At 41.9% G+C, this 18,411-nt stretch overlaps 1 long non-coding RNA gene across 1 annotated transcript in view; it reads left to right on the top strand.

The window, feature by feature from the left end:
- LOC112578026 overlaps positions 1–9,654 on the top strand; it is a 74,802-nt gene extending 65,148 nt beyond the window's left edge. Inside the window, exon 3 of the long non-coding RNA XR_006641233.1 lies at positions 9,247–9,654. This is a non-coding gene — a long non-coding RNA (uncharacterized LOC112578026). The remainder of the gene's footprint in view (positions 1–9,246) is intronic.
- The last annotated feature ends 8,757 nt before the right edge of the window (positions 9,655–18,411 follow it).

Genomic DNA, 18,411 nt, shown 5'->3' with positions numbered 1-18,411 from the left:
TAAAATGAAGTCAACGGTCAGACCTCAGCAGACCCAGTTGAGAAAGACTCGACAGTTCCTCAGGCCCAGGAGATGCCAGGTGTGGCTCCATGCTTGAAATAGGACATGGAAGGCAGGGGATGGTGATCATGTACCCGGGACCCCACCACCACTCTCTGAGCTGCCATCTTGAAGAAGAGCCGAGGGAGCGGAGAAAGTTTAAAATGCTTGGGCCTGTGCTCTGAAAGTCTGAGTTATATCTGTGGTTTTCTCTCTTAACGGGGTAGGGGCCCTCCCTAAGAAGTGTCAGCAATTCTAGAACATAAATAAGCAGAAGGGTTTCTGAGCATAGCTGAGTGTAGGATGGTAAAATTTCCCAGGCTGCCAGACAGATCTGGCTCCCTAATCCTGGGGCCTATTAATGTAATTTACATCAATTGGGTTTTTTCAGTTTCAAGAATTTTTAAGCTGTAAAACTATACAGTAAACTTTTAGGCAAGACCGTAATGATGGTATTATCGCAGTGTTTGAGGTTTTGGTAGTGAGAAGGTTTACCTTTGGGAGTGTAGCCCCCTGAGGGGCTGCTGGGAGGGATTCCGTGTTTCCTACACGGAGCCCTTAGGAAGAAGCGTGGGAGAAGGCTGCACAGGCTCCTTGTTTTTCTGAGTTGCTCTCAATGTCCATCTTCCCCTTGCCACTTCCAGGCTGACTCTTCCTCTTCTTTCATTTTCAATGGGTCTTTTGTTCCTTGTTGGAATTGCCTAATGGGTAGGTTGGGCCCAGGGACCCCAGAATGAAGGCCTCTCAGATAAGCTTTCTAACAGTCAAATAACTACAGTCACCACTGAAGAAAGCACAAAGCCATTTCCTGTAAGGAGAGTACATTCCTTCCGTAATGCCTGCTCCAAGAGTTAGAACCACAGGGTGATTAAAGCCTGGCCAAGCAGTTCTGGTTTGTTCATTTCAGTTTGCTCTTCACTACTGCAATGGAGAAAAACGTTCCTAGTTTTTGAAGGAATGCTCACTTCTTCCTCCTTATAAATGTGTTTTTACTAAACTCCTCTTCACTGTCAAGTATGAGAACAAATGTGCAGATGTCCATTAAGAGATTTATGATAAATGGTTATTTACCTTATAAATAAATGGTATTTATCTTATAAATGGTATTTATCTTATAGGAGATTATTCATGAATTTGTGCTACTTAATGCCACACCCTTCCTTTTTCCCCACAAAACACCTGTGATGTGGAGTGGGTGGTTTGTGGAGCCTAAAGTAACCCATTTTGTTAATGAACAAAAGCAAAGAAAAAGAGATCTAGACAAGAAAGAAAAGGCAGCCATGTTAAAAAACATGTCTTTTTGAGAACTCATGAGAGAAACCATCACTCAGGTTTGCAAGGGAAACTGATGGCAGTGGAAATATATTTATTTTTAATATGCATTTTATTAATATATGTTACCGATGAAGATAATAGAATACATAGAAACAGTACAAGTTCTTGAGACTGTGATCTTACATTAGGGTGAGGGGATTAAGAAGATAGTGGAGAGAAATCCTTCAGGTACAGTTAGACTGAGAGACTCATTTAGTGTATAAGTAATTCCTGCCCATAGAATCATCTGTCCTTCAGTAAAAACCTAACTGTCTTCTTTCATGATTCTTGGCAAGAATGAATGAATAAAATTTTGAGGAAGGTAATTAATTTGCAAGATGTTGTCAATTAGGTAAGAGGAAAAAATGAGAAAAAAGTAGGAAAATGATCCGTGGTGGAATAATCTACTTTTCTTATAGTTAGTGTGAGAATTTTTAAATTGAAGTATAGTTGTATAATATTATTTAAGTTACAGGTGTACAATATAGTGATTCATAATTTTAAAGTTATACTCCACTTATAGTTATTATTAACTTATAGTTATTATAGTTATCGTGACTTCCCTGGTGGCTCAGACAGTAAAGCTTCTGCCTATAATGCGGGGCACCTGGGTTCGATCTCTGGGTCAGGAAGATTCCCTGGAGAAGGAAATGGCAACCCCCTCCAGTACTCTTGCTTGGAAAATCCCCTGAACGGAGGAGCCTGGTAGGCTACAGTCCATGGAATTACAAGGAGTCGGACATGACTGAGTGACTTTACTTTCACTTTATAGTTATTATAAAATATTGATCGTATCCCCCATATTGTACAATATGCCCTTATAGTTTAGTTTATACCTAACAGTTTGTACCTGTTAATCCCCTCCTCTATCTTGCCCCTCCCCCTTCCTTCTCCCCTCTGGGTAACCACTGTTGTTCTCTATATCTGTGAGTCTTCTGCTTTTTTGTTATATTCACTGTGTGTGTGCATGCTCAGTCATGTCCGACTCTTTGTGATCCCCATAGACTGTACCCCTCCAGGCTCCTCTGTCCATGGAATTTCCCAGGCAAGAATTCTGGAATGGGTTTCCATTTCCTACACCAAAGGATCTTCCCGGCCCAGGGATTGAACATGAATTTCCTATTATATTTTTTAGATTCCACACAAAAATCATCCTACAGTTTTTGTCTTCCTTTGTCGGACTTCCTTCACTTAGACTATCGCCCTCCAAGTCCATCCATATTGCTACAGATGGCAAAGTTTCACTCTTTTAATGGCTGAGTAGTATTCCACTGTGTGTATAAAGAAAATCTTTACACATTCATCTGTTGATGGACATTTAGGTTGCTTTCATATTTGGCATTTGTAAATAATGCTGCTATGAATGTTGGGATGCATGTATCTTTTCATGTTAGAGGTTTTGTTTTTTTTTTAATATATATACCCAGGAGTGTAATTGCTGGGTCATTGTGCTTCCCTGGTAGCTCAGCTGGTGAAGAATCTACCTGTAATGCAGGAGACCCTGGTTCTATTCCTGGGTCAGAAAGATCCCCTGGAGAAGGGATAGGTTACCCTCTCTAGTATTTTGGGGCTTCCCTGGTGGCTCACGTGGTAAAGAATCTGCCTGCAATGTGGAAGATCTGGGTTTGATCCCTGGGTTGGGAAGATCCCCTGGAGGAGACATGGCAACCCAGTCCAGTATTCTTTCCTGGAGAATCCCCATGGATAGAGGAGCCTGGTGGGCTACAGTCCATGAGGGTCGCAAAGAGCTGGACATGACTGAGCAACTAAGCACAGCACAGTATGATAGTTCTATTTGTAGTTTTTGGGGAAACCTCCATACTGTTTTCCACAGTGGCTGCACCAATTTACACTTCCACCAACAGTGTACAAGAATTCCCATTTTTTCCATTGTGGAATAATTTTTATGTGCTAGCCCAATGCTTAGCACATAGTATCTATTGAACAAATAATTGAATCATATTTATAACATATAAGAAAGTAAGTTTCCTAAAACCAACATTTGACAGCCACATGATCCCAGGGCTGCTAACTGACACTAATTCTGCAGTATCCACTGTGTCATGCCACCTCCTGTTTACCTTGATTAAGCACCTACACTGGATGTATGGTCAGCTTTCTGTGTATGCTGATTCCACATCCTTGGGTTCTATATCCATGGATTCCACCAACTGCAGATTGAGACTCTACAGAAAAAAAATTCAGAAAGTTCTGAAAGGCAAAATTTGAATTTACTATTGAGTCAGCAACTATTTACACAACACTGACATTGTATTTATATCTATATGCTTGGTATAACTTTGTATTAGGTATTATATAAATGATCTAGAGATGATTTAAAATATAAAGGAGGATATGTAAAGAATATGGGAGGTTATATGCAAATACTGTACCATTTTATATAAGGAACTTGAGCATCCATGGATATCAATATTGGCAGGGGTGCTGGAACCAATCCCCTGCAGTATTAAGGGGCAACTATATAATGGTTTGATGTGAGCTGCTAATAATGAAAGTGTCTAGGGGTAGATACTTTCTACCAAATGAAATAAATGCAGGCTGTCCAATTAAATTTGAATTTCAGAAAAATATCGAACATTTTTTTTTTTTAGTAAAAACATGCCCCAAGTATTGTTTTGTGGTCCTGCTGGGTCCAGCACTCCATTCTTTCTCTTCTGCCTTGATTCTCATCAATTCATTCACTCAACATACACTTTAATGGGCAGCTTCTCTGTGCTGTGTTCTGGGTGTGGGGAGAAGAAGCAACAGAACTGGCAAGTTCGCTGTCCTCAGGGAGGCAGGGATTACACCAGATAAGGAAATACCTCACAGACTTTCAGAAATGTCAAGGGCATCAAAGCAAAGGCAAGGGAGTGATGGGATGGTTCACATGAAGCGTAGAGACCATGGCTAAGTCGCTGTCCAGGAAGGACATCTCTGAGATAGTGACATCGGATTTGAGGACAGAACGATGTGAAAATGTGAGTCACCTAGAGATCCGGGATGAAACCGTCAAGTCAGTGCACTTAGTCACTCAGTCATGTCCTACTTTTTGTGACCCCATGGACTATAGCCCACCAGGCTCCTCTGTCCATGGGGATTCTCCAGGCAAGAATACTGGAATGGGCTGCTATGCCCTCCTTCAGGGGATCTTCCCAAGCCAGGGATTGAACCCAGGTCTCCCACATTGCAGGTGGATTCTGTCCAGTCAGAGAGGACAGCAAATATGCCAGGTAGCTAACCTAAATTTAGAAAGATTTAATAATTATTTATTTTTAGCAGCACTTCTATTCCCTACCCCCACAATTATTTTTAATTGTCCATTTTATCAAATGGACAATTTGTATCAAATCAGTAGAAGACACAAAGGAACTAGCCAACCTGGCTTCTCTGCTGCAGCAGAAGATACTATGGGCAAAACCCTGCTTTTTCTCGTGGGGAGTTTGTCCTGAGAAGTCACTTCCTTGCCCCAGCCCAGTCTTGGATAATGAGAGGCAGCATCTTCTGAAGCCAACGTCATCCATGCACTGGGGCTTTGAGCAATGGTCAGCAGAGTAATTAGGCTGCTCTACTTTAACTTAATCAGAAGACAAGGTACTAACTTTGTCATAAAAACAGCTCCTATAAGGCACATTCCCCAATAAAATACAGAATAAAGTGCCATGGGGAATACTGACCTTAGTTTCTCAATAAAAATTGTTCCCACCTCCTGGCGTGTGGGTCCATACAGTTGGCCACATGCTAAAGATGGCTAAAGTCCTACTTTCGCACTAGATCCTGTCCTCTTGCCTACTCAGTGGCATAGCTTTGGAAAGTATCATTTCTTACTTGCAACCGCCAGTTTTCGCCTCTCTACTGCAAATAATGTAAAGTCATACTCTCTTCTCACATCTTCTGAAAACCCTCTTTTGACCTCATATCTTTCTCCAGCTATTGCTTCATTTCTGAGTCCTGTTTCTGTCATTCATGTATGCGTGCGTGCTAAGTTGCTTCAGGTGTGTCTGACTCTTTGAGACCCTAAGGACTGTAGCCCGCCAGGCTCTTCTGTCCATAGGATTCTCCAAGCAAGAATACTGGAGTGGGTTGCTATGCCCTCCTCCAGGGGATCTTCCAGGCCCAGGGATTTAACGTGCAACTCTTATATCTATCTCCTGCATTGGCAGACAGGTTCTTTATCACTAGCGCCACCTGCGAAGCCCTGTCATAATTCCTTGAAATAACAGTCATGCTTGCTGCCTCCTGTATTACTGTTTATCTCTGTAATTCTCTCTGATCAGGCTTTAGGACCCACCATTCCAGGAACACTGCTCTTGTCAAGGCCACATAGTCCACCCAGCTGACATCAAGGCATCAGGCTCTGCCCTCAGCTTCCGATGGTGCATCACTTCTGCTCTTGGAAGCAGCTGGCTTCCAGACCCCTCATTCTTGTCCTTCTCCTGTCTCACTTGACACTCTTTCTCAGCCTCTATAGATAGCGTGTCCTCATGGCCCTGACTTCTAAATGTTGGATGCTCCAGGGTTTGGTTGTCAGACGTTTCTTTCCTTTCTACACTCATTCTCTCAGTGGTTTTATTCTATTTCTATACTTTTTGTGTCCCAAATTTGTCTTTCCAACCAGGACTTCTGCCTTGAATGCCCATCTCCCATATGCAACTACCTATTCAAACTGCTCACAGGCACCTCAAATGTTGTCTGCCTCAACATCTTTCCTGGGCTGCTCTCACCATGGTGCCCAGCACCACTGTCTCTCACCTAATGAACTATAGTAGTTTTTAAACTAGTCTTCCTGTTTCTGCCCTTGTCCCTCTGTGGTCTGTTTTGGAGATGGTAGTTGGAGTGATGCTTCGTATGCACGTAGATTGTATCCTGCTGTTCTTAAAGTCCCAACTTTTTCTCAAGCCCCAACTTTTCTCTACGTCAGAGGAAAAGCCTGAGTCCTGATGCTGGCTGCCAAGGCCCCCTGTTCTCTGGCCCCTTTTCTCTTCCTGGCTCACTTTCTCTCTTGCCACTCTAATTCCTTGCTGTTTCCCACCAGTCAGATCCCTTGTGCCCGTGTTCCTTCTCTGCACGGAGTGATCTTTCTTCGGATCTTTGTGACTCTGTGTTCTTTAAGCTTTCTGTTCATATGGAAAGCCAAGAAATCTCCACTGGCCACTCTATTTAAATAGTATCCTCATGTCCCCAGTGTGCTATCTCCCTTTCCAGTCTTATTTTGGTCTCAGCACCTGTAACCTTCTAGTGTGTATATAAGACACACATGCCTGTATAGGCTTCTTGCCCTACCTTTCTAGCATATAAGCCCTTTGAGGTCAGGGATTTCTGTTTCCTTCATTACCATATTTGCAGGCCCCAGAACAGTGCCCTGCAAATGCAAATGATCAGCAAAAATTTATTAAAAGAAAAAGATCATGTTTTATCTTTTAGTACCTGGTCAGCCAGTGGGATAAAACATTTGGAATCAAGAATTAATCTGGTTGCGTTTCAAGAAGCTTCTTCAGGAGTCAGTTGTTTTCCTTAGTTTATCCTAATGGTTTATGAAGTTTCAATTATAAATCGCACTGTAAACAAATTCTGAAAGTAATAATAGTTTCAGTTGTTGTTGTTTAATTGCTAAGTCACGTCTGACTCTTTGTGACCCCTTGAACTGTAGCCCACCAGGCTCCTCTGTCCATGAGGTTCTACAGACAAGAATACTAGAGTGGGTTGCCATTCCCTTCTCTGGGGGATCTTCCTGACCCAGGGATTGAACCTGCGTCTCTTGAGTCTCCTCATTGGCAGGCGAATTCTTTACCACTGTGTCACCTGGGAAACTCCATAGTTTCAGTAAATCTATGTAATAATGAATGCTAATAAAGACATAGTTTTCATCTGATTATGGGCTTCCCTGGTGGCTCACTCAGAATCCACCAGCAATGCCGGAGACCTGGGTTCAATCCCTGGGTTGGGAAGATCGGAGGGCATGGCAACCTGCTCCTGTATTCTTGCCTGGAGAATCCCCGTGGACAGAGGAGCCTGGAAGGCTACAGTCCATGGAGTCACAGAGTCGGACATGACTGAGTGACTAAGCGTGGTTATAATGATCGAAATTCCATTTGTACATTTTGTGTTGAAATAAATTAACAAAAAATTTAAATAATCATGTGTTATATAAACAATTAAGTATTTATAACTCTTTGCAAGTGTTTTTTAGAAAAATACTTTCTAAAGACCGTAAATTGAGCAGTCTGTGCTGCAGAAGCCAGAAAATAATAGATGGGCTAATACTGCCCTCTAGTGGCAAATAGGAGACATACAACATTGGAATCTGATACTTCAAAGACTCCATTCCATTATTTTAGTTCAGGGAATAATGCCTCGAGCTGGATGTTTCCAATTTATCATTTGCTTTTATAGTGTTGTGTGTTAGTCACTCAGTCGTGTCTGACTCTTTGCGACCCAATGGACTGTAGTGTACCAGGCTATTCTGTCCATGGGATTCTCTGGGCAAGAATATTGGAGTGGGTTGCCATTTATAGTGTTGAGTTACAAATTTTAATTTTATAGTTAAAATCTGAATTATATAAAAGCCGTGAATAAGCAATGTATAAAAAACATATATGACCAGTCAACTTTTCAAAAATGTGTTCATATTTCATAAGAATCGAAAAATACAAATTAAGAAAAGAGAGATATACCTTTTCATCTATCAAATCAGTAAGTAGTTTGAAAAGAAATTGAAGGTATGAGCAAGGATCGTTGTTGGTAGGAGCATAGTTGGCTTCATTTCTTTACCTGGAGTTCTTTTTTGAGGGGGAAATTCCCTAAAATTGTGTAAAGATTTTTGTGTGTATTTATATTTTTTTCTGAAGAGTGGTAAAATCCATCAGATTCTCAAAGCCCATGGTCCCAAATGTTAAGAACAAATGTTTAAATTATTTCTGGGGATGCAAATTGGCAATTTAAAAAAAGTGATTTAATTTATTTATTTTTGGCTGTGTTGGGTCTTTATTGTTTCCTGGACTTTTCTGTTTGCAGCAAGCGGGGGCTACTCTGTAGCTGCAGTGAGGAGGCTTCTCATTGCAGTGGCTTCTCTTATTGTGGAGCCCGGGCTTCAGGGCTGGCGAGACTCAACAGTTGTGGCCCCGGATCTTTAGACCACAGGCTCAATAGCTGTGGCACATGGGCTTAATTGTTCCACGCCATGTGGGATCTTTCTGGACCAGGGATCGAACCCATGTCTCCTGAATTGGCAGGTGAATTCTTTACCACTGAGTCACCAGGGAAGCCTGGAAATTGGCAATTTGTGCCAAAAAAATATTCACGGGTATGTGCATAACTGCATTGTTTTGATGTTTAGCAGTTACAAACCATGTAAATGCTGAACAATAGGGAAGTTTCAAATAAATTACATTCCAGCCCTAGGAGGGTGTCACTGTGGCTATCAGCAATCGTATTGTAGAATTAATGATTCTTTCACCTGTAAATTTTATTAGCAAAGAAACTAGTGAGGGAGGCTGTGTAGGGAAGCAATAATTCCTAAGCCTGATTTTTCTTTTAACTGCAAACCACCAAGCAGAATGTCTCTAGTACAATGGCACCATTGAAGACCTTGGTTAAGTCTATCTTTCCATTTGATACTGTGTTTTAGGTAAGAACCTGCCTTCTGGGCCCTCCATAGAAATGGGGGTGGGCAGAGGGCGCATTGTAGTACTGTGAGAAAACTGCATTGCTTATACAGATAATGTTCCACCCAAAGAGGAATCATGATTTTGGAAACACGAGTGCAGCAATTACAACACATGAAACAGCTAATAATAAGGCAGGATCTTCAAGACACAAGGTAAAGAGAAAAAAGCCAGGAGCTGGACAGTCTGCTATCCTCGGTGTCAGTTTATATGTACCTTTTTTTTTAAGACTCTGGATACCAAGGACCCTGGCAGCAGTGGTGGCCTGAGGGAAGGGAACTGTGGAAACTGGGAGGCGCAGACAGAGACTTCCTTTATTTTCACTGCAAAGCTTTTGTGCATCTGAGCTCCCCAATCCTGACCTATGGATCACTTCATCAGATTACAGAGACAAAGCCGCCATACAAAAATATCTACCCAAAGAAAACTTTGTCATTGAAAAAAATGCTTCCAGCGGCTTCTTTGTTTGGAGCAACATCAAAATGTTTATGTATTTAGTTAAAACCCATTTTTAGCTTTTAGCCAAGCGCTCTCATGTTTTTTATTTCCCATTGCAAGATTTCTGAAATCCCATCTGGTCAACAAAGTGATTTTTATCTGAACTATTAATTGTAATATATGAAAGTAAATAATAAATGTAAAACATTAATTACAGAGTCCCTACTTCTTAAAAAATTAGATAAAATCCTAGGAAGATATACTGTTTCTATGAAGGTAAGACCCTTTCTCTCATATACATAAAGTTACATCTTCATGCTCCAGTGCAGATGGCTTGCAATATAAAAAGACTGACAACTAGAGTTATAATTAGGTTTTGCTTGTTTCCTTTGGAGTTTATAGTCCAGAAAGCTCATGGAAATGATGAGAGTCTTATAACCTCTTACGGGTTGATTTGTGCCCCAGCTTCATCCCCCCATTCTTATGCTGAAGTCCGAAGCATCCCATCCCCCACCTAGAATGTGATCTTATTTGGAAAAAGTGTCCTTGCAGGTGTAATTAGTTAAGATGAAGTCATACTGGAATAGGGTGGGCTTTAATCCAATATGATATTGGTGTCCTTATAAAAAGGGGAAATTTGGACGCAGACATGCACACAGGGAGCACACTGTGTGAAGATAAATGCAGAGTTTGGGGTGATGGTTCTACAAGCCAAGGAAAGCCAAAGACTGCCAGCCAAATACCAAAAGTCAGGGGAGAGGCATGAAACAGATTCTTCGTCACAGCCTTAAGAAGGAACAGACTCTGCCAACATCTCTATCTTCAACTTCTAGCCTTCCAAATTGTAAGTTCTGGAAAGACAATAAGCTCTCTTTTAAGTTACTCCAGCAAATGAATATACCTCCCAACCCAAATGAAATCAATCAGGAAAACAAACTTGAAAAAGTGAAGACAGACCATTCTGGAGGGGCCAGAGCACCCTCTCCTTAAAAAAAACTTAGAATGTTTTTAATAATGAAAGAAGACTCTATGTGCAAACAGCAAAAAATGAGGGAGTCCAATTCCCAAAGAAGCAAGAGCTCAATAGGTGTAACTGAATAGTAACCACACGTGCCTGCCTTGGTGCTGAGTGCTTTGCTTAGATAACTACTAATTCTTCCAACAGTGCGCAAAGTTGATATAGTTTACAGAGGCTACTGAGCCTGAGAAGAATAAATGATGATCACAAGAGATTGTAGGCAGTAAGTCTTGAGTTCAAGATTTAGACCCAGGTTTAACATTCTCTGATTCAGAATTTCTGGACTTTAAGTTTTTCAACAGTGATTTTGAGATGCTTATTCAGAACATTTTAAACTATGTAGGATTTATCCATTGTTTTAGATAATGTGGAGTAGCAAAGAGCAGTGACCCCAAAAGAGACTGACCCAGACTTGCCTGTGAGTATTCAGGAATCTCTGGCAGAGGCGTGGATCAGCAGTGGCCTGCTGCAGGGTTGGGGGTGCTGAGCGTAGCAGTGCGTACACAGGAGCTTTTGAAGGCAGTTGCCATTTTCTTCATTACCTCCACCATAGTTTGGTCTCAGGTCAAACAACAGGGAGGGAGCACAGCCTCACCCATCAACAGAAAATTGGATTAAAGATTTACTGAACATGGTCCCGCCCATCAGAACAAGACCCAGTTTCCCCCACAGTCAGTCTCTCCCATCAGGAAGCTTTCATAAGCCTCTTATCCTTATCCATCAGAGGGCAGTTCAGTTCAATCACTTTGTTGTGTCCCACTCTTTGTGACCACATGGACTGCAGCACGCCAGGCCTCCCTGTCTATCACCAACTCCTGGAGTTTACTCAAACTCATGTCCATTGAGTTGGTGATGCCATCCAACTGTCTCATCCTCTGTCGTCCCCTTCTCCTCCCACATTCAATCTTTCTCAGCATCAGGGTCTTTTCAAATGAGTCAGCTCTTCACATAAGGTGGCCAAAGTATTGGAGTTTAGCTTCAGCATCAGTCCTTCCAATGAAAATTCAAGACTAATCTCCTTTAGGATGGACTGGTTGGATCTCCTTGCAGTCCAAGGGACAAGAGTCTCAAGAGTCTTCTCCAACACCACAGTTCAAAAGCATCAATTCTTCACACTTAGCTTCCTTTATAGTCCAACTCTCATATCTATACATAACTACTGGAAAAACCATAGCCTTGACTAGATGGGCATTTGTTGATAAAGTAATGTCTCTGCTTTTTAATATGCTGCCTAGATTGGTCATAACTTTTCTTCCAAGGAGTAAGCGTCTTTTAATCTCATGGCTGCAGTCACTATCTGCAGTGATTTTGGAGCCCAAAAAGAAAAGACCATCACTGTTTCCATGGTTTCCCCATCTATTTCCCATGAAGTGATGGGACCAGATGCCATGATCTTAGTTTTCTGAATGTTGAACTATAAGCCAACTTGTTCACTCTCCTCTTTCACTTTCATCAAGAGGCTCTTTAGTTCTTCTTTGCTTTCTGCTATAAAGGTGGTGTCATCTGCATATCTGAGGTCATTGATATTTCTCCCAGCAATCTTGACTCCAGCTTGTGCTTCATCCAGCCCAGAATTTTGCATGATGTACTCTGCATAGAAGTTAAATAAGTAGGGTGACAATATATAGCCTTGACGTACTCCTTTTCCTATTTGGAACCAGTCTGTTGTTCCATGTCCAGTTCTAACTGTTGCTTCCTGACCTGCATAAGGTTTCTCAATAGGCAGGTCATGTGGTCTGGTATTTGCATCTCCTTCAGAATTTTCCACAGTTTATTGTGATCCACATAGTCAAAGGCTTTGGCATAGTCAATAAAGCAGAAATAGATGTTTTTCTGAAACTCTCTTGCTTTTTTGATGATCCAACAGATGTTGGCAATTAGATCTCTGGTTCCTCTGCCTTTTCTAAAACCAGCTTGAACATCTGGAAGTTCACAGCTCATGTATTGCGTAAGCCTGGCTTGGAGAAGTTTGAGCATTACTTTACTAGCGTGTGAGATGAGTGCAATTGTGCAGGTAGTTTGAGCATTCTTTGGCATTGCCTTTCTTTGGGACTGGAATGAAAACTGACCTTTTCCAGGCCTGTGGCCACTGCTGAGTTTCCCAAATTTGCTGACATATCACGTGCAGCTCTTTCACAGGATCATCTTTTAGGATTTGAAATAGCTCAAATGGAATCCATCACCTCCCCTAGCTTTGTTTGTAGTGATGCTTCCTAAGGCCCTTAACTTCACATTCCAGGATGTTTGGCTCTAGGTGGGTGTGAGTGATCACACCATCGTGATTATATGGTTCATGAAGATCTTTTTTGTACAGTTCTTCTGTGTATTCTTGCCACCTCTTCTGAATATCTTCTGCTTCTGTTAGGTCCATACCATTTCTGTCCTTTATCGAGCCCATCTTTGCATGAAATGGTCACTTGGTAGCTCTAATTTTCTTGAAGGTATATCTAGTCTTTCCCATTCTATTGTTTTCCTCTATTTCTTTGCATTGATTGCTGAGGAATGCTTTCTTATCTCTCCTTGCTATTCTTTGGAACACTGCATTCAAATGGATATGTCTTTCCTTTTCTCCTTTGCTTTTCAATTCTCTTCTTTTCACAGCTATTTGTCAGGCCTCCCCAGACAGCCATTTTACTTTTTTGCATTTCTTTTTCTTGGGGATGATATTGATTCCTGTCTCCTGTACAATGTCATGAACCTCTTTCCGTAATTCATCAGGCACTCTGTCTATCAGATCTAGTCCCTTAAATCTATTTTTCACTTCCACTGTATAGTCATAAGGGATTTGATTTAGGTCATACCTGAATAATCTAGTGGTTTCCCTCATTTTCTTCAATTTAAGTCTGAATTTGGCAATAAGGAGTTCATGATCTGAGCCACAGTCAGCTCCCAGTGTTGTTTTGCTGACTGTATAGAGTTTCTCTATCTTTGGCTGCAAAGAATATAATTAATCTGATTTCAGTGTTGACCATCTGGTGATGTCCATGTGTAGAGTGGTCTCTTGTGTTGTTAGAAGAGGGTGTTTGCTATGACCAGTGTGTTCTCTTGGCAGAAGTCTATTAGTCTTCGCCCTGCTTCATTTTGTACTCCAAGACCAAATTTGCCTGTTACTCCAGGTGTTTCTTGACTTCCTACTTTTGCATTCCAGTCCCCTATAATGAAAAGGACATCTTTTTTGAAGTGTTAGTTCTAGAAGGTCTTGTAGGTCTTCATAGAACCATTCAACTTCAGCTTCTTCAGCGTTACTGGTTGGGGCATACACTTGGATTACTGTGATATTGAATGGTTTGTCTTGGAAACGAACAGAGATCATTCTGTCATTTTTGAGATTGCATACAAGTACTGTATTTCAGACTCTTTTGTTGACTATGATGGCTACTGCATTTCTTCTGAGGGATTCCTGCCCGCAGTAGTAGATATAATGGTCATCTGAGTTAAATTCACACATTCCAGTCCATCTTAGTTTGCTGATTCCTACAATGTCGATGTTCACTCTTGCCATCTCCTGTTGACCACTTCCAATTTGCCTTGATTCATGGACCTAACATTCCAGGTTCCTATGCAATGTTGCTCTTTACAGCATTGGACGTTGCTTCTATCACCAGTCATATCCACAACTGCGTATTGTTTTTGCTTTGGCTCCATCCCTTCATTCTTTCTGGAGTTATTTCTCCACTGATCTCCAGTAGCATATTGGGCACTTACTGACCTGGGGAGTTCATCTTTCAGTTTCCTATCTTTTTGCCTTTTCATACTGTTCATGGGGTTCTCAAGGCAAGAATACTGAAGTTTTGCCATTCCCTTCTCCAGTGAACCACATTCTGTCAGACCTTTCCACCATGCCCCATACGTCTTGAGTGGCTGCACATGGCGTGGCTTAGTTTCACTGAGTTAGACGTGGCTGTGGTCCATGTGATCAGATTGGCTAGTTGTCTATGATTGTGGTTTAAGTCTGTCTGTCCTCTGATGCCCTCTCTCAGCACCTACCATCTTACTTGGGTTTCTCTTACCTTGGACTTGGGGTATCTCTTCACGGCTGCTCCAGCAAAGTGCAGCCGCTGCTCCTTACCTTGGACGTTAGGTATCTCCTCTCGGCCGCTGCCCCTGAAATTGTACGTGGGGTAGCTCCTCTCCGCCACTCCTGTGCCATTGCAGCTGCTGCTTTTCATGCAAAGTTGGGCACAACAAAGGACAGAAATGGTATGGACCTCAGAGAAGCAGAAGATATTAAGAAGAGGTGTCAAGAATACACAGAAGAGGTCGAGGGAACAAGATGGCAGAGGAGTACGTGGACATGGAGTACATCTATCTCCACGGATACCTCAGGAATATACCTTCAGACACAGAAGTGCATGCAGAACTCCAGCTGAGAGTGGACAGGAGTATCTGACCAGTGGAAAAGAATATATAGAACCACACAAAACTCGGTAGGATGAAGGAACTAGGGGGGAAAAACAGGAGTGTTAGTAGGACTGGACCTGCACTTGGCTGCTGGGGGAACTGAAGCAGGGGTCAGTCCCCACATGGTGGCAATTATCTGAGTCAGAGGAGAAACATTTAAGTCTGAGAGTGAAACAGCTGATCTGTGGCAGCCTAAATGGAATGAGAATCAGACAGTCCTTTCCACAGCCATACATACCCTGGACAGGGACGCAGGTCCCCTAGAAGGCACAGCAGCTGGGAGCTGGAGTTTAGGGATTGTGGAGCAATCTCAGGACAAGGGCTGCTGTTAACTGTGGAGAGACAAATCGAGGGGAAGTGAGGGAGGAGATTGTGGTGGGAAGTGCCTGTGGAGGAAAGCCAGGCAGCCATGGAAGCAAGGCAATACGGCTGAGTCATGCGTAGGGGCTGGAGCCATCACCATAGCCTCTCTCTCCCTACAGCCAGCATTGGCAGCTGAACAATAGACAGACTGGTCCATCAAACTCCTGACACACTGAACTACAGAATAGGACCCCACCCAGTGTGCCCCTTTAAGTGCCTGAAATGCCAATCTACAGAGTAGGACTCTAGCCAGGGGGGCCCCTCTATGTGCCTGACATGCCGAACAACAGAGAAGGACCCCAGGCAAGGGAGCCCTCTTAGTGCCTGAATGAGTGGAGTGATGGAGAAAGACTGGCCAAAGAGGCCTTCTGATCGCCAGCTACAAGAGGCTCAGAAAGAGATTCTGATAGGGCCATAACTCCTGTGATGGGGGCAGTCTGTGTCCCTGTACGCTTGGCAATGCCAGGTCCCTGCAAGCCAAGCAGCTGTGCCACCTTCACTCTCAACTCTGACTGGGGCAGAACTGCCACAGGCAAAAAAAGTCTTGTGTCTGTGCATGCAGGGTGCTTTGGTAGTGTCTGACTCTTTGCGACCCTGTAGACTGTGGCCTGCCAGGCTTCTCTGTCAGGGAGCAGGGCTCTCCAGGCAAGAATACTGGAGTGTATTGGCCAATAATGGTTGCCATACCCTTCTGAAGCACTCTATTTCTTGCTGCCCTAGCTGTCAACTCCCCTGAGTATCTGGTGCTGCCAGAACACTTTCAACCCAAGCAGCTGCACCACCTCCACACCTGGTCCTCACAGGGGCAAACCCAAGTCCTCCAGGGTAGCCTCAGGAGCAAACTCCAGTGGATGACCTGAATACAGAGGTGGAAATAAAACCATAAATGAAACCCAGGGGCAATGTGTCTAAGGAAGAAGACCCAAAACCTTCCCACCAGCTGTGCAAGCTGCAGATTAAATCCACACAATCAACTAGGCAGACTCTGTGTCTATGGAATATATTAAAGGTCATTGAGAGCTCCCACGAAAGAAAGTACACTGGTTCTGATAGCTGTGGACATTGAGGGCAAGAACACACAGGAATAGGACCAGATTAGAATCTGAACTGCTCCCACAGCAGGTCCAGAGATCAGCATGGTGTTGGAGGGCATCCTAGGTGAACTGTGACTCCCAGTAAGGCAAAGGACTCTGACAGCAGTGACTCAAACAAAAACAAAAACAAACAAAAAAAACCCCCAAAACATTTATTATTCTCATGTTTTGATTTGTTCTATAGATTCTTTTGGATTTTTTTCTTTTTTGTTTTTCCTTTATTTTCCCCTTCTGTTGTAGTTGTCGATTTTATTGGCACTGTGAAATCTAATTAAGCTTTTTTCTTTCCCTCAGTCATGTTCTTTATTGTTGTTATAAACCTCTGCCTCTACGTTGGGCTTTTGCAGTTTTGTGGAGTTTTACTTTTTTTCCTTTTTATCTTTTTTGTTCCATTTTTTTTCCTTTTCTCTTTTTTATAATTTTAATTTTTAATATTTTTAAACCTATTATAATTTTCTACATTTATTCCTTTGTTTGCCTTTCCTACTGTTCTTTTCTCCTTGCAGTTAATCTTTAATATATATGTCTTATTCATCTACCTCTATTTAACTTTGCATATTTATTCTTTCCTTTCCTCTCAACATATTTGTTAGTTTTGTTTTCATTGCTTTATTCTCCACTTGGCACATTGCTTTAGTCTTGTTTTCCCGTTTGTGCTTTAGCTAACTGGTAAATATAATTTTTGGTTTCCTTTGTTTTCTGGATCAGTCTACTGTACTTTATTTTTGTTAGCCTGTTTTGACTTTGCTCATGGGTGTATATACATATGTGTATATTCTATTATTGTAATTATTATTTGCCTGATTTTGTAATGGCCATTTGTCTGGGGTCATCTTTGGTTTCTTGCTTTTGGATATTTGTTTCAATCTCACTTAATGCTATAACAAAACATTTGTGGAATCTTCATTCCTGGCCAGAGATCAAGCTCTAAGCCTTTGGAATGGGAGCACTGACTCCAAGACCCTATCCTACCAGAGAACTAACCCTAGGGAGTATCAAATAGTGAGAACTCACACAAAGGAAACCACTTGAATACAAGACCCAGCACCACCCAACTACCAGTAGCACCCTGTGCAGGACGCCTCATCTAAACAACAAACAAAACAAAAACACAAACCCTGTCATCAGCAGACAGGATTACCATAACACTTAGCCTTGCCCATCAGAGGAAAACCAAACAAACAAACAATTAAAAACTCAGCACAAATCTCACCCTATACAAAGCTTACATAAACCACTGGACCAACCTTAGGAGGGCAGAAACCAAAAGGAAGAAAGAATTCAACCCTGAAGCCTGGGAAAAGGAGACTTCAAACACACACACACACACACACACACACACACACACACACAAAAGGAAAAGGCAGAGAAATACTGCACAAATGAAGGAACAAACCAGAAACACAGAAGTCCAAATAAATGAAGAAGAAATAGGCAAACTACCTGAAAAAGTATTCAGAATGATAATAGTAAAGATGATCAAAAACCTTGAAAGCAAAATGGAGAAAATGCAAGAATCAATTAACAAAGACCTAGAAGAATTAAAGAATAATCATATGGAGACAAACAATACAATTACTGAAATTAAAAATATACTCTAGAAGAAATCAATAGCAGAATATCTGAAGCAGAATGAATCTGTGAGCTGGAAGATAAAATGGTGGAAATCACTTCTGAAGAGCAGAATAAAATGAAAAGAATGAAAAGAACTGAGGATAATCTCAGAGACCTCTGGGACAACATCAAATGCACCAACATTCAAATTATAGGGGTCCCAGAAGAAGAAGAGAAAAAGAAAGGGTATGAGAAAATTTTTGAAGAGGTTATAGTTGAAAATTTCCCCAACTTGGAAAAGGAAATAGTCAATCAAGTCCAAGAGGCACAAAGAGTCCCATACAGGATAAACCCAAGGAGAAAAATGCTAAGACACATACTAATTAAATTAACAAAGACTAAACACAAAAAATATTAAAAGCAGCAAGGGAGAAGCAACAAGTAACATACAAAGGAAATCCCATATGCTTGACAGCTGATCTTTCAGCAGAGATTCTGCAGGCCAGAAGGGAATGGCAGAATATAT

The sequence above is a fragment of the Bubalus bubalis genome, chromosome 1, assembly GCF_019923935.1.
Source record: "Bubalus bubalis isolate 160015118507 breed Murrah chromosome 1, NDDB_SH_1, whole genome shotgun sequence".
In the NCBI taxonomy this organism is placed as follows: domain Eukaryota; kingdom Metazoa; phylum Chordata; class Mammalia; order Artiodactyla; family Bovidae; genus Bubalus; species Bubalus bubalis.
Note: the sequence above shows the minus strand (reverse complement) of the source record. Positions and strands in the feature narration are given on the sequence as shown.